Source organism: Sapajus apella, unplaced genomic scaffold (genome assembly GCF_009761245.1).
Source record: "Sapajus apella isolate SASKATOON/1434 unplaced genomic scaffold, GSC_monkey_1.0 scaffold16, whole genome shotgun sequence".
Lineage (NCBI taxonomy): Eukaryota > Metazoa > Chordata > Mammalia > Primates > Cebidae > Sapajus > Sapajus apella.
This window is the reverse complement of record NW_022436956.1, coordinates 23,566,648-23,583,316: the sequence shown is the minus strand read 5'-3', so window position 1 is coordinate 23,583,316 and position 16,669 is coordinate 23,566,648. Positions and strand designations below refer to the sequence as shown.

The following is a 16,669-nucleotide window of genomic DNA, read 5'->3' as shown; positions in this document are numbered from 1 at the left end:
CTAGAGAGGAAATGCCCCTGCATCAGCCACCACTTCCAAAGGCAACGTATTCCCTCCTTTCTCTCTCGCCAGGGGCCACTTCTATAACACACTGGAGCAATTTGACTGGGGGCGCTTCCAGGCCCTGGCTGAGGAGTCCCAGCTCTATGAGGAAAGCCTTAGCCTCTTTCTGCAGCAGTTCCAGCAGCCGGGTGTTTATGTCTTTCGTCTGAGCAGCAACTGACATCGGAAGATGGATTGTCTATGATAATTTGCCTCATTTAAGATATTATTCCATCATTTCTCCTCTCTTTATAAACCACTGCCTCATAGCCACCTCAGACAGATCTACAGGGAAGGAGCTGCCCTGGTCCCTGTCGGTTTCGGGGTCCCACAATGCTAACAGATGGTCCTGGGGATACCAAGTTTCATTCCACAGCAGCTGGGCATGTGTGGTGTAAGGAGAGGACGGTTGGGAGGATGGGAACACAAGTGTGTATTCAGGGACATCAATGGCATTGCGCGGCCTGGGACCTCTGGCTATCTCTCCCAACCCTCCACTTGTCTCCCCCTCCACATCTCCCAGGCCCACCTACGCATGGCTTTATCCATGTGACCTGCACATTGTACCACCACTGATCCAGGTGTGCTGTTTGTGCCACACACAGCATTTAGTATCTCCCTGTCAGCACAATGTCCAAGAGATTGTACTGACTTAGTCCCAGAACATGCACACAGCTCCCTCATACAAACGGTCAACTGATATGAGTCATCTGATGTAAATAAGTTTCCCAGGAAAACTCTGATTCTGCCTCCCACCCCCCAGGTTTACACAATCATCCAGCTGTTTGGTCAGTGTTAGCAGGCATGGGTCCCACTCTGTCTCCTGGCCAGTCTCTGGTAGACAGTGGGATAAAGACTGAACAGACTTCTTTCCACCCAGTATCTCCGTGCCCTCCCGCCGGGTGGCCAGTGCTTTGGGGAAGGGCCCTTTGCCTCCACAACTCCCAGGTATCTCATCCAGACTGGCATCGCCAGGATCCCCCGGCCCCTGAAGAGGTCTGGCTGGCCAGGACTCCTAGGGGAGATGGTGCTGCTGCTGGGGCTTTGCCTGCTTATAATGGTGAGTAAAGCCAGACAAGTGACTTCTTAACCACTACACAAGACCAGCTGTCCAATCCCCTATAAGTGGGCCTTCCAGTCCCGTTTATGATAAGCATTCTAATAAGATGCAAAGGTGACAAAGGTGCAGTTTCAAGCCTCCAGGGCTTGAAACAAATACATGTCAGCAAATATAATGGAGCTAGCTAAAGCACGTCCAGGGAGCCGCAGCCACACAAGGGCAAGAGTTGACTGTTCTCCCTTAGGGGTCAGGGCAGACTCAGGAAGAGTTGATCCCTGAATAAGGCTTGAAATAGGAGAAGTCTTTAATATAACATGGTCCCTGCATTACAAGAGGGATGGTGAGTTGAGGAGCAGGGAGTACACACTGGGGAGGAGGGACAGAGATGAGGAGAATTGTGAGCACAGCAAGAATATAGGCATGAAACCACAGGCACCTTCTCAGGGAACCAAATGGGGTTTCCCATGACTGGTGCTGAGGTGTGAGGACAGGGATAAGGCTGGAACTGGGAGGGAGACTAAATTGTAGATGGTCTCCCGGCCTTGCTAAGAAGTTTGGACTCTATCCCCTAGGCAGGCGATGAGAACTTTTAGCAAGTGAGAAAACCTGGTCTGACTTTTATTTGTCCTCTAGCAGTAGGGCGGAGGACAGAGATGGATCAGAGAGGGGAAAAAGTGACAGAGGCCTAAACAATTAGGAAGCAAGAGAGGATGAGGTGCTCCCTAACTACGGCTCTGCTTGAAGCGTGACCTGCCTCCTTTCAGAGTCTTCAGGAAGGAAGCCACGCCCTCGGCTCACCTTTCCCTTCCCACCCCGCATTATGTACTCTGTAGATTCAGTGTCACAGCCTGAGCTGGGCTCGGAAGACTGCTCCTCACCCTACCTTCAGGAGACATCAGCAAGAATACAACCTCGATGCCTACACTTCCCAAAGAACTGGAGTAATGTCAATGAGGAGAGGCCGATCTCACCAAGACTCTGATGCGCCCAGAGTTGAGGGGGGCACCGGTGAGTGACAGGTGGGCTAGAATCCCAGCAGTAACCCAGATCCAACTGGCCAGCTCCTGCTTCTTTTTTCCATCTTCCAAGATTGCTCAATGCTCAATTCCTGTTCATTCATTCACTGATTTGCTCAAAAAATCTTTACCGAGTGACTACTGTATGTCAGACACTACAGGCACCAGGAGTAGGTAATATAGAGGAGGAAAGAAACATCTAAACACACTTTAGAAAAGAAACATAGTATAACTGTGTACAAAGTGGACAAGTTACACAGTGACCTGTGTACTTGGTACTAGCACTACCTAGACGAGCAAGTTCCAGAGGTATTTATTGTATGTCACACTAAGGGGTTCCCCTTCTATCCTTGCTACTCACAGTATGGTCCTCAGACAGCAGCACTGGGATTTGTTTGTGCTCCTAGAACTTTAATATGCATATGAATTTCCTCAGGTTCTTCTGCTTCAGTAGGTCTGGGATGAGGCCTGAGATTCTGCATTTCTAACAAGTTCCTCAGCAGCACTGATGCTCCTTACCCAAGAACTACAATTTCAGTAGCAAGACTGCCTGGATTGTTAAGGCTCAATAGGAAAAAGACGCGTGGAAGATCTGCAGGGAAGCTCATATTTGCATTTCAGGAGGATAATCCTGCTTCCCCCTGACCCCCACAGGTGGGAGCTGGGAGGCCGAGGAGCAGGTGGACCTGGAATGGTTTAACACAGAGGCCTTCTTTGGAATCCTGCTCAGGCAGTCTCTGTCAGTGACAGCCAAACTCAGCCAGACCAAGGAAGAGGTAACTGGCAGCTCCAGGCAAACTGGAGGAACACGAAACAGACTCCTCTTCAGGAGAGTTGGTTATGAGACATAAAGGCCAAAGAAATCCTCAGTCTATCAACTCCTCAAGGAATCAGAATAAAGGAGAGTATATGAGCAGGGAAGACAGAAGACTTCAGATTAAATTTAGGACTGATCTCATGAAACCTGGGCTTCAGGTTAATGATAGGGAATATTCTAAGGCCACCGCTGGAGTTCCTTCTTAGATCTCCATCCCTCGTCCTCAGTACCCCAACTGGGTGAGCAAATTTATGCCAGTAGATGACAGGCATTAGAAGCAAAAAGAATACAGTAGAAATCCAAGTATCGAAACTGGACCAGGGCTTCCCCAGCAGAATGTGTGTACTGAGGCTGGCTGGGACTAGCCTGTGTCAATCTTCATGCATTCTTTCCAAGTGTCTTGTGGGGTGGTGAGGATGGGAATGGAGGGAGGATGGGTTTCCGGAGTCTCCCCAGCTATTGGCTACAGGGGACACTGCAATCACAACAGTGAGAGGCTGGGTGGCTCCAGGAACAGAGTTCACACAGGCTCAATCTACCTTCTCTTCGCAGCTCAAACTCCTCTACCTTAAACTTCTGCGCGAAGCCCATTCTCTCCAGCAGCTGTGGGGAGCAAGGCGCTGCCTCCCAGCCTCCACTAGTCAGCTTCTGGGGAGCATGCAGAGGGAGCAGCAGCAGGTGGGGGCTTGGTTCATGCCTTCCTCTCCGGTCTCTGTGCCCAAACACAACTCCCTCCCCTCACTGAGGCCCAGGATCCCTCCCTTACCACCTCCGTCAGCTGTTCCATCTCCCTGGCACTAAGGCTTTTAGCTACAGTTCCCACCATCCCTGGGAATTTCTCACCCCCTTTGCTGCGGCTGCCATGGCTGTCCAGAATAACTCTGGAGTTCCCAGGATGAGCGGTGTGTCCCCCAGCCTGCTGTCCCTGGTGGCTGCAGCACCTGCAGGTGAGAAGGCAGGGTTGTCTCTGACCCAGGCTGCTGAGGCAGCTGCCAGGGTGGCAGAGGAGGAGGCCAGGCGGAGGGGGCACCTGGCAGGCGAGTATGCAGCCAGCCTTCGTCACCAACTGAAGCTCCTTCGCCAAGACCTCCGAGAGAGGCAGGAGCAGTGGGCCTCTTTCTGCTCAGCACTGATGGAGGCTCAGCAGCTGCTGAAAGCACGGACAGGCTCCAGGCCAGAGAAGTCCTCTCCAGCTGGGCAGAACTCAGAAAGGTGTGGACCTGGCCAACTTGGGTCAGACTTAGGGAGACAGGAAGTGGGGAGGCATGAGTGTGTCTGATAGAATTCCCGAACTGGCCAAAACAAAACATCCTTTTCCCATCCCCGAGCGCTCCTGTGCCCCTGCAGGGCAGTTCCCCAGCTGGACACTGTGCTGGGCCACCTGTCCCAGGTCATGCTGCAAGAGGGTCACCGCCTGAAGGCCTGGGGCATTCTGAGCACCGGCATTGGGGCAGAGCTGCTGCGGCCAGGTAAGCTCTGCCTGCACCTCAGCCAGGGTCCCCCAGGAAAACTGGCCCTGAATCAGGGTGACGAGCCCTGCAGAAACTCCAGTTCCACCCCCAGACACACAGCAGGGGAGGCGGGGTAGAAGATGGCAAAACAAAGCTGACACCCCAAGATCGGGAAGGGCTTGTGTCAGGGTGGGGTGTCCTGCCCAAAAGAAGAAGGAGCCGCAAATGTGGGAAGAACCCAGGAAGAAACAAGCCATGGCAAGTTGGAGCTTTATAGAGCCGGTGGCACTTCCTGAAAATCGAAGCCTGGCAGATGAAGGCAAATGGCCAAGCTGGGGAAATGATGAACCTGCTGAGTCCTAGGAGTCCCATTGGCACCCCCATAGCTGTCACCACCATTTCCCAAGGCCCTTCCAGCGTCTGCTGGTCTGTGCAATGATATCACAATGGCAGGTGGAATCCTGCCCTGGACTAAGCAAAGATGAGACTCCTGCCACTCAGGAGCATAACGTCTGTGGGGGCTGGGGAGGAGTTCTCACCAGCTCCTTCCAGTCACCAGCAAGGGGAGCCCCTGCGTGTTCCCTTCCCCCCACCCCGACCCCCAGCCCAGGGCTGAGCAGGCAATGCTTGCTCTCCTGCAGCTCCAGCAGGCCCTCCTGGGAGTGCTGATGACATCAGTATGAACCCCATCACCAAGTTAATGGTCCCTGGCCCCAATTGCTTGATGCTTCCAGTCAGTGGCCATGCAGGCTCCATACCCCCTGGCTACTTCATCCACCCCGACACTGGGCGGGTGCTGCCCGAGGCTGGACACCTGGGATATGATCTGCTGAGAGCTACCCTGGTGCCCACTATGGACTCCATTGCGGGTGAGCTCCTGGCCCACTGACTATCCCCAACTCAGCTCTGGGCTTCAGAGAGGAGGCAGGGCTTGCTGGGACTCTCTGGAGTGATCTCCCAGGGAGCACCCCACAGGAAGCAGGGCTCCCTTTTTAGACAGTGGGGCTTGGTGACCAGCAGAGTAGTAAATAACTCCTTCCCCTCCTCACCTTGACATTCTTGCTGGATGCAGAGGGTGCCATGAATGGACAGAGCTGGTTGGTAAAAAGAGGCAGGTGCCAAGGTGCCTCTGCCCCTGCTCTGCAGGGCTAAGGAGGGAGGCTGGTACGTTAAAAGGCACCAACAGCTCCCTGTATCCCTGTCCAGGTGGCATCCGAACATCAGAAGCTGCCATCCTGCCCTATGTGCCCTACCCAACCAGTCCTGCCACAGGTTCCCCTCCAGCCATGCACCTGCCCATCCTGCAGCCAAGAAGAACGTCCCAGTTGGGGGCTCTCATGACAGACCCCATCACAGGCATCGAGGTGCCCGTGCTGGCTGTGACTCTGCACCCCCAAACAAGAAAGTGGCTCACTCTTGGGGGGACATACTGCAATCCTCTCACCAAGACCTTGGCCCCTCTGGAGATGGGGAGCCCCATGGAGGACCCAGTCACAGGAGGCATCTCGCCCATCCTGGGAGTCGGGTTGGATGAAAACACAGGTCTCCTGGCAGCCCTCGGCGCTGTCCTCCCACGCCCTTCTCCATGCCTGACTTAGCCTCCCAGTCGCCTCATCTTGGTCCCCTACACCTTCCATGTTCTGGTCCCAGCTGTAAACTCCACCCACCCCACCCTTTCCACCCTTCATCCTCACTCTGCCTCTTACCCCTAACCTTCTCTCTCCCCTTCCCCATCTCTACCCCAGTGCCCCTAGGGAGGGGAAGAGAAGCAAGGTAGTCCTATAAAGTTAATAGATGCTTTTCAACCAAAAAGGACCATTCCTCCACCTGTCACCACCATGCTCCGCCCCCTGCCCTCTCCCTCACTCCCTCCTTCCTCCCTCCCTCCCACTTCCCTCCCACCCACAGTTCACCTCCACCCTCGCGCCCTAGTTCTCCTTATGCCACACCTGCCTACATCCCTGCTGGGTCCCTTCCCACCTTGCCCTCTTGGTTTCTTGCTTCCAGGTCAGCTGCTTGTACTGGGAGGGCTGCGAGATGCTTTGGGAAACCTCATGCTTCCTGGTGACAGCTTTGTGGAGCCACTGAGTGGGAAGAGAGTCCGGCTACAAGGGGCTTCTCGATGGGAGGGCCAGACATTGCCTTATATGGGAGGGCCACAGGCCCCGCTGGACATCAATGTGCTGGTGGCCCAGAGGCAAGTGATTGCAGTGCTCCAGCAGTGCCAGGAGAGTCCACAGTCGGGGGTGCAGGGGCCTCTGGACGTTGCCATCAAGGACATGAGACAGGCACTGGCCTTGAGTCTGCACCACATCCTGCAGCAGGCTCGGAGGCTGGAGAGGCAGCTGGCAGCAGCAGATGACATTGAAGCCAGCGGTGGCAGGATAGGTATGGGCAAATCTGGGCCAGAGGCTCTCAGGCCCACAATGACCTGGTGCTTCGATGCTCCTCAGCCCATAAGTTCAGGGACAGGGCTGCAGCCCCACTGGCCATACACATGCAAGACCAAGGGAAGACAGAAGGAACCCCATGACTTCACACCCCGACCCCTGAGTGCTTGACTGCATCCCTGTCTTAATTCCTTACCAATGCCACTGAGTTTATGTTATAGAGAGCACATTCCCTCGTTACTTTATGGCTCATGAAACACCACCACATAGGTGCTATGACACCCATTTTAGAGTGGGGAACTCGATAGTCAGAACATTAAATGAGTTGCCCAGCTGGGGTCCCCTAGCTAATTAGCTGCAAAGCCTGGCCAAAAGCCTGAATCTCCTGAGTCCTCAATCCCTTCCCACCTCATTCTGCAGCAATCTTCCACTTCCCACAAATAAACACGAAAAAAGGAGCCCATCCCATGACTCCGCCTCCCCCATGACCCTGATACAAGGAAAGGCAAGAAGTAGGAGTGGCATCTTCCTGGAGTTTATCTCAAGCTTTCTAGAAATTACTCTCTGCCCACAAAAAAAAAAAAAAAAAAAAAAAAAAAAAAAAAAAACAGGGTCAGAATTGACTTGAGTTTGAAGACCTGCCCCACAGTTTATTAACTCTTTGACCTTGGGCAAGTTATTAATACTAACCCCTCCCTGCCACTGTTTTACCATCTTTTAAAAGGAAGAGTAAAATCGTGCATACTGGCCAGGTGCAGTGGCTCACGACTGTAATCACAGCACTTTGGGAGGTCGAGGCAGGTGGATTGCTTGAGGTCAGGAGTTCGAGACCAGCCTGATCAATATGGTGAAACTCCATATCTACTAAAAATACAAAAAGTAGCCAGGCATGGTGGCGGGAGCCTGTAATCCCACTATTTGGAAGGCTGAGGCAGGAGAATCACTTGAACCTGGGAGGTGGAGGTTGCAGCGAGCTGAGATCACATCATTGTACTCCAGTCTGGGCGACAGAGTGAGACTCTATCTCAAAAAAAAAAAAAAAAAAAAAATAGTGCATACTTACAGCTTGAGTTGTAGGACTGAGTGAAATACAATTTTTCAGATTCTGATGAATGGCAGGTGCTCAAGAATACAAGCACCCCTTTCTTTGAGAAGTTGTTCTCAGCTTCTCAAAAGGTCTGATGCCACTCAATTCCCACTTGCTTCTTCCAAAACAGGCCATTGGGGCATTGTCCTTTCTTCCCTTCTGAATTCAGAATGCTAAGTTGGGCCCAAAGGAAACCAATGCAGTGTTTTCAGGGAACCCCCTCTGGTCAGGGATGTAGTACTTTGAACCTGGAAAGACTTCAGGGGTGATGCTAAACTCTCACCTCCTCCTCTTCACTCCCCCTCCCCCTGGTACTAGGAATGATGCGCTATCCCAAGACAGAGCTGTGGGCCCCAGCCCTGCATGGAATGGAGATCCCAGATCCTGAGGGCTCGGGGCTCATGGTGCCCATCCTGGGCATGGAGTATGCTGAGAATTCGGGTGATGCCACACCCCTGGCAGGCTCAATGGAAGATGCCCACAGCAAAGGTAAAAGAGGACTTGGGACCTCTGAGAGCTCAGGAAGAGAAACCCCACCCCCTGTAAAGCTCAGGAGGGGGTACCCAGGTGCCAAGGGAAGGGGTCATTCTGATCTTCTACTAGGACTGCTGAGACCCAAAATTAAAGGTGTCCAGAAATTCCAAAACCCCAGGACCATAAATCATGTATGCCTCCTCTAGAAAATTGGGTCTTTTCAAAGACCAGCACTTCGGAAACTCACCACCCATGCACCCCAGGGCTGTGGCCACCAGGAGCCCTATAACCCAGCTCAGAGCCCCTTGAAGGGCCAAAGGAGGTCAAGGGCTCTTCTGGCTTCCTTTTTGCCATGCATCTTTCTTCCTATGACTGCCCTTCCTTCCTTCCCCAGCTCTAGTTTCTAAACCAGTGGTGGGCTTGGCTTCCACAGGTCTTATCCCAATTTCAATCGGGGCTCAAGCCATAGACCCCTTGACTGGGGAGCCTGGTCCCGTCATTGGAGCTCAAAGGGATCCCTCTTCCAGAGTGGTGGTGCCCATTGTCCAGGTGCTGGAGTCGTTACCTCGAGGAGTGAGAGACCCTGGTCTGGTATGTGGGGGGATGGGTATTGAATGCATTTGTTCATTCATTATTCACTCAGCAACTACATACTGAGAGCTGTGTTCCAGGCAACATGTTAGGCATTGAGATACAAGGACAACTAGATAGGGCTCCCAGGGAACTGGCTGGCCGTGGGCCTTAACCACAGTGGTGGTTCACAAGGGTGTTAGGAGAGCTCGGGGGAGGGCATCTCAACACACAGAGGAGAGCTCAAGGCTTCCCTAATGAGGTAACACAGGCAGCAGAGAGACAGCCAAGAAAGCCGCTCCAGCCTCAGGGAAAGCAGATGCAAAGACAGCAAGTATGAGAAATGTGTCTTCCATCATGAAAGTCACAGGGAGCTGCTGAAGGGTTCTCGACATGGGATACAATCAAATATAAATGTAAGACTTTAAAATTTGGAAAATATGAAACAATACAAAAAATAAGTTACTCAGACATTTTTGAAGTATGTCAATGAAGAAGCAAAAGCTTCCCTGCCCATTCCTCTCCCTCCACCCACGGTCAACACCCCCATGGCATCCCAACCAGGCACTCCTTCCCCCTCCCCCCGTCTCTCCCACCAAATCCGGCCACTTCACAAGTTGGCACACCTCCTCCATTTATTTTTATGTTTATGTATGTGTATGTACAGTCAGCATTCTAGAAAGCTCTCCCTGGCAGCTGTGCGGAGGATGGATGGGAGTGGGGCCAGACTAGCACAGGAAGCCCCGTGAGGAGGTTATTGCAGTAATTCAGCAGTTGGCAGATCTCCACCAAAATGAAAATGATTTAGAGCCCCCCATACACTCTCAGTCTAGATAAGTTTCAGAAACTATGGTAAAAGGTATACAATAAATAAAAGGTTCTTGTTACCAGCCAAGAAATGACACCACTGTTTCACAGGTCAGTGTGTCTTCACTGTATGAGGGGGGTGAGAACAATTTCCTCCCGCTACCTGCCCATCTCCTCTGGACTTCCCAAGAGATGGGTGGGGGCAGGAGGCACAGGGGACTCTGGAGACAGCAGGTGTCACCAGGAGGGAGGGAGGAACCAGGGAGCTTGAAGAAAATGTGCAGTCATTTTTCTAGCTGAAACCAAGTCATTGGGAGACCAAGGTGGGAGGATCACCTGAGATCAGGAGGTCGAGACCAGCCTGGCCAACATGGTGAAACCCCGTCTCCACTAAAAATACAAAATAATTAGCCGATGTGGTGGTGGGCACCTGTAATCCCAGCTACTCAGGAGGCTGAGTCAGGAGAATTGCTTGAACCTGGGAGGCGGAGGTTGCAGTGAGCTGAGACCAAGCCATGGCCCTCCAGCCTGGGCAACAGCGCGAAACTCCATCTCAAAACATAAAAATAAAAATAAAACCAAGTTGACCGCCTCACCAAGTTTAGTCGTGGATGCCCGAGGTCAGGGAGGGCTATTATCTTGTGAAGCTTTGGGGATCTATAGTCAGACCACGTGGGATCATGAGCAGAAAATGCCAGTAAGCCCTAAACAGGCTGGACTTTGTAGCTGGATGTCCTGGAGAGGAAGCTGAGGGCCCAGGAGGCACCACCAGGAACAGGAGGAGGAGCTGCTGCTGGATCACCTGGGGCACCTGAGCCAGGAGCTCCACTTCGCTGCAGGCAATGGCATGGAGCAGCAGGTGAGACACAGAGGCACCACCTCACCGTCCCCGCCTACCCATCTGCCAAGACTGCACAGTTTTCTCTTTGAAAGTTTGGAGTCCTTCTCTCCCCCAACCACGGGAATGAAATCCATCTCAGAGAAGACACAGTCCCAAGATTCCCCAGCCCCAGGCGCAAGATTTCAGTCACCCCCAAGTATCTAAGCAGGACAGAGATGGGGAGGAGGAGCCACCATGAGCCCTACCCAGAGCTCCTGCCTTCCCCTCCAGGGCCCATTCCTTTGTCCCTTCTGTCCTACATAGCTAAGGGCTGCTGAGGAGGCCTGCCAGGCCCTGGAGTCCCACTGCCTGCAGGAGATGGAGAGAAGAGCCAGGGCTCTGAGCACACACAGCAGCCCAGAGTGGGGCCTGCTCTCTCAAGGTGGGAAAGCACCTCCTAGGCTCAGATCCCCACAGCAGAAATCTCCGGGGAGTGGCGTCACCACCGATAGCTGCCCCGTGAGGAGCCTCTCCTGCCCTCTGAATGTGCTCGGCTCTCCTGGCAGGTTCCCCTTACTCCGATAATCTATTGTCTTTTCTTCACCTCCCTACCCCTTTTCTCTGCCATTTGCAGCCGACAGAGAAGAGTGGGAACAGGAAGTGCAGGTGGTGCTGGGTGTGCAGAAGGTCCTGCAGAGTTTAGGGCAGGCAGCAGAAAAGCTCAGGCAAGCAGCTGGCCGGCTGCAGGGCCAGGAGGAGGAGATGTGGCTGCAGCAAAGCAGGAATCAGAGCCCACAGGTCTGGAAGCGCCCCAGGAAGGTGAGGCTCTGAGGCTGACGGGAGACCCGCATGTGATGAGCACATCCTCCCATGTCATCAGATGTGGCTCTCCAGCGCAATGTAATATTCAGGGGTAGGTGGGCTCAAGGAACCATGGAGGTGCTGGGAGGAGAGGAGGAAGAAAGGGAAAGAAGGCCCATCTTAACTTGGCCATTATGCTCCCTGTGTTCCAGGTGGTTCATCGTCTCTCTGATGAGTTCCGGGGGGTGGTGAGGGAGAGACAGAACTTCCTGGCTAGGGCCCTGGGTCAGCTACAGGACCAACGGGAATGGAGCCACCTCCAGCTCCTGCATACCCAGGTACTGATCCCTGGACTGGATTTGACCGAGGAATCTGTATTTCCATCTTTGACACGGGGCCTCAGGAAGAGACTCCCAAGGCAACCACGTGGGACAGGTGGGGACCAAACACGGAGCTCAGTGCTGACTACTTCATCCTAGATGATTGCCTCAGGAACCCCTGTGTGTTTGGAGAATTACCCTGGAGACATATTCTATGGAGCAGTCACAACTTCTGTCAGGAACCGGGCCGCTGCCTGTCCCATGATGATCCCTTTCCTGAAGCAACTCACTGCAGCACTAGTCGGAGCTCAAGGGCTGGAGGATCAGAGGCCAGGAACAGGTCAGTCTGGTCCCTATTCCAGCGTTGCCTTCTGCTGCCAATCCTGGCCATGTTTCGATAAGTCCTAATGCTACACTTAAAATTCCCGCCACCATAGGAGTGTGTCCCCAGTAGGTTCTTTAGGAAAAACATTCGAGGAACCCAATGCATTAGTTATTGATCGCCATGTAAGAAATGACCCCAAAATCTGATGGCTTAAAATGACATTTATTTTCTCACAGTTTCTTTGGGCTAAAGATCTGGATGCAGCTTAGCTGGACGTGTCTGGCCCAGGGTCTCCACAAGCTACAAGTAGGCCAGGACTGCAGTCATCTCAAGGCTTGACTGCTGGAGGATGGAGGATTCACTTCCAAGCTCACTCTCATGGCTATTGGTAGACCTCCAGTCCTCGTTGGCTGTTGGCCAGAGACAACAACTCCTGCCACAAGATCTTTGTGGGCAGCTCACAACATGGCAGCTGGCTTCTCTCAGAGCAAGCAGGCCAGAGAGTGAGAGAGGACAAGCAAAGTAGAAGCCAAAGTCCTTTTTTGAAAGAGTCTCTCTCTGTCACTGAGGCCAGCGTGCAATGGTGCAATCTCTGCTCACTGCCACCACCGCCCCCTGGGTTCAAGCAATTCTCCTGTCTCAGCCCCCCGAGTAGCTGGGATTACAGGTGCATGCCACCATGCTCAGCTAATTTTTTTGTATTTTTAGTAGAGACAGGGTTTCGCCATGTTGGCCAGGCTGGTCTCAAACTCCTGACCTCAAGTGATCCGCCCACCTTGGCCTCCCAAATTGCTGGGATTACAGGTGTGAGCCACCACACCCACCCCCACCATCTTTTTGACTCTTAATCTCAGAAATGACAACCCATCACTTTTGCCATGTTCTATCAATTCGACTGAACCATTAGAACCAATCTACATGCAAGGGGAAGGAATTACACGAGGGCATGGATACACATTAGGGGGTCGCTGGGGCCATCTTAGAGGCTGCCTGTCATACCTGATGTTACATCTGGCCCCTTTTGGCTTTGACCACATTCCTAGGCCCTCACCCCAATAACCATTGTATTCCCCTCTGTTCAGATACAGATAAAGCTAACTTCATCTGGGCTTCACCATTCTTCTCCATCCTGAAGAAAACAGACATCTGGTCCCAAGTCCACAAGGAAGACACTGAACTGCAAAAACAAGTGTATCACAAACCAGGTAACCTCCTTTTCCCTTGTAGGCCCTGTTTGGAATTATCATGGGAGCACTGAAGGTATGTGATGGTGTAACCCCTGGGGTCTAGGAATGTTAGAATCCTGCCTTGCCAAACATCTCTTTCTCTCACATCTCTTTCTCTCTATCCTCACACTAAAGTTCCCCAAGTGATTTTCCCATATAAAGAATAACAAACAGCAATCAAAGTCATCCTATAATTATAACTAGGCCAATTTCCAAAAGAGAATTTCCAAAGACCTCTGCCTTCCCCATCAAACACTGAATCTAAATCTTGGGACTTCACCCCATACCAGCCAGCCACATGTTATAAGGGGCTAATGGAATGGTATAAGGCAGGAAAGGGAGAAAATGAAAAGGGACAAAAACAGAGGAAATGAACAAAGACGAGACCTTGCTCCCCAAAGGGACCTCAAATCACTTTAGCAGTGCCACTCCTTGGAATTGGAAGTCAAGAGAGAATGTGGCTTGCCTAACCTGAAGAGCCAGGTCTGTTTCAACTGACACACCTCCCAAATGGAACAGAAGTAACAAAATGAATGTGTGCCTGTCAGTAGACCACAGTGCAGGCTCCAGGTAAGCACAGAGCCATGAACACCCCTGAACTTGAGCAGGGAAGTGCAGACTATGGCCCCCAGGCCATCTCCAGCCTGCTACCCGTTTTTGCATGGCCCACAAGCTAAGAAAGATTTTATATTTTAAAACGATTAGAGAAAAAATGATAAAAGAATAAAAATTTTATGGATTGCTTTATAATATGCCATATACTATTCTAACTCTTTAGATATATTAACTCATTTACTTTTTACAACAACCTAGAAATGTAGGTTCTATTACTCATCTTACAGATGAGGAAACTGAAGCTCCTGGATGGGTCAAGTGAGTATTCAAAGATCATACTGCTAGTGAGTTAGTTCAGCTAGGAGTCAATCCCAAAGAGTCTTTCCCCAGACCCTGCGCTCTGCACTTGCTTCCTCAGATGAAAACTTGTTCAACACTATAAAGGCAGTGCCAAAACAAGATGCAGGTAACACATTTTGGTGAGTTCCCAGGAAGGCAGATCACTTGCTTTTCTGGATCAGAGAAGCAAGAGAAGGCTTTGTAGGAGAATGAGGCCATGCTTCTACCGTGAGGTTAGGGAACACTAACTTTGAGCCCTAATTTTGGCTCTTGGCTAACAAAACCTAAAATATTTACTATCTGGCCCTTCACAGAAAAAAAGTTTACTGACTCCAGAACTTGACCAATCTTATTATTAATTCCTCCTTCCTTTGGGTGAAACTAAGAAGGGAATGGCAGAGAGGTGGGCTGTCCTTTAAGGGTTCCCATCCCCACTTCGATTTTCTTCGTCTTGCCATTATACTGACCTTATAATTTTGAGAGTAATTTTATATACATTGTCTTGTTTACATCTTGTAGTCTAGAAGATAGAAGATTATTAATTACTTTTGATTAGATGAGAACTAATGTTCAAAGAAATTCAGTGACTTTCTTGGAGTCTTACAGAACCTGGGCCAGGACACAGGTCTGACTGCTACCTCAGCGGTCGTCCTGAAACCTTGCTACCAATCCATTCTTTACTGTTCTCTCAAGAACAATAAAAAGACAGTAGAAATGTTAAATACCCAAGGCCCATTACAGACAATATTGCAGGGAAGTAAGATTCTTAACTATAGTTAACATTTGCTGAATGCTTACTATATACTAGACACTGTTCTGAGTACATTACATTTAATGCTCCAAGCAAATCAAGGAAATAGAAGAAGAAAATCTGCTGTCATCTTCTCTGGACGCTCATTCTGTCCTGGCCCCTCTGTTCCTAATGACTGAAACGCTATCATTTTTTCCATAAAGATGGACAGAAGAGCCTGTAGCATGATGCATATACACCACAGGAGGGGGATGGATGGATGGATGGATGGATGGTTGGATGGATTGATGGATGGTTGTAATAAAACCTTTTCCTAAATTGTGTTGTATTGTTAACATATCACTATTGCACAGAAAAATTAGTAAAATTATTACTGGTTTTTCCTGATCTCTGTAGACCCAAAGAGCTCTTTACAATATCTTCTACAACCACAAACAGTGCAAAAGGAAGAGCTGATAACTGTGCAACCCATTGGCCTTTCTGCCAGGGAGTTTGTGGTTTACCAGTACAGCCTCTCCATCCTGCACCTCCTCATCCCCCAGCTTCATGTAAGTTTTGTTTCTGCCTCTCTGTAGAGCACTCATGGAGCCTGGAAGGCCAGGGTAGTCAAGAAGAAGCCTTTAAGATGGCAGATATTCCCTAGGAATAAGCATCTAGAACAGCAAACTTTCTAGTCTTTCCTTTAAAGGGATTCATGGGAGTTATTTTACCAATCTAAAGTCTAATCTCTCAAATGATATTAATCACAGATAGAATGAATTAGTCACTTTCTACATGCCAGAAAATATTCTAATAATTTACACTGATTCATATAATCCTCACAAAAACCCTATGACACAGATACTATTTTTCCTATTTTAAAATTGAGCAGAAGAGACACCATGGTCGAATAAACTTCCCCAAGATCACACAGCCAAAAAGGCAGAGCCAAGGTCAAAATCCAGGCATTATGGCTGAAGAGCCCTTTAGTCTAGTCAATCCCTATTTAGAAAAGTAATAAATTGTCATATTTAGCATACATTTAAATGTACAGTTAAATACTCTTTCTGTTTTCCTGTATACTGAACCTACTTACCCTGTTGCAATTTAAATTAATGCCACGATGCATTTACTTCTCACCAGTTTGGTTGACGCTATATAGCTGAGATACATGAGAATTTTTTAGCAAAAGGATGGGTTTTGTTTTCTGTTTTTTATTCTTTTCAGGCTCCAGAAATCACCCTGAAGATTGCTTCTCATCTTCCTGCCATGGAAGCCCAAGGCAGTGCCTTCCAAGATGCCTTCTTCTATCAGGTGCTGCAAATTCATTCCCAGATGTGGGTTATAAAATTCTGGAGTCCAGTAAAGATAAACAAAAGCAAAAAGAACAAATTTTATCATTTTTTTCCTAAAATCCTGACGTATTTTATTCCCTCCTGGAAATAACTCATTTAGCTAAGGCATAATAAATGTCACAGTGTAAGAGCTCTCCCTAATCAATAAAATGAACATGTTCTGGCTTGTGCCCAGAGAAGCATAATAGTTTGGTGCCCATTAATAGATCTCTGTCGTTATCAAAGCCAGGGGTTCCAGGCTGGTATTTCCCGTAAGAGTTGTGGTTGCAGCTTGAGGAAATCCTGCACAATCAGCATCTTTCTACAGAAAAGGATCTAAATTGTTCCTGTCCTGGCAGTTCTTCAGATATGTAGATTGGAAGTGCCTTGCTGGCAACTCTAAGCAGGTCTATATAGACCTGATGACACTAATGACGGTCTATTGCTAAACAATTCTGAGAGGAGAAACTGCTCATCGATGCTGGAGGATTAGAAAAAGATTTAC

The 16,669-nt window shown here is 50.1% G+C and overlaps 1 long non-coding RNA gene across 1 annotated transcript; it reads left to right on the top strand.

Moving 5' to 3' along the window:
* Window positions 1-12,920: 12,920 nt before the first annotated feature.
* LOC116556319 lies at window positions 12,921-16,208 on the top strand. Its single transcript, XR_004270940.1, has 3 exons — window positions 12,921-13,185; window positions 15,248-15,399; window positions 16,058-16,208. It is a non-coding gene; the product is annotated as an uncharacterized LOC116556319 (long non-coding RNA).
* Window positions 16,209-16,669: the final 461 nt, after the last annotated feature.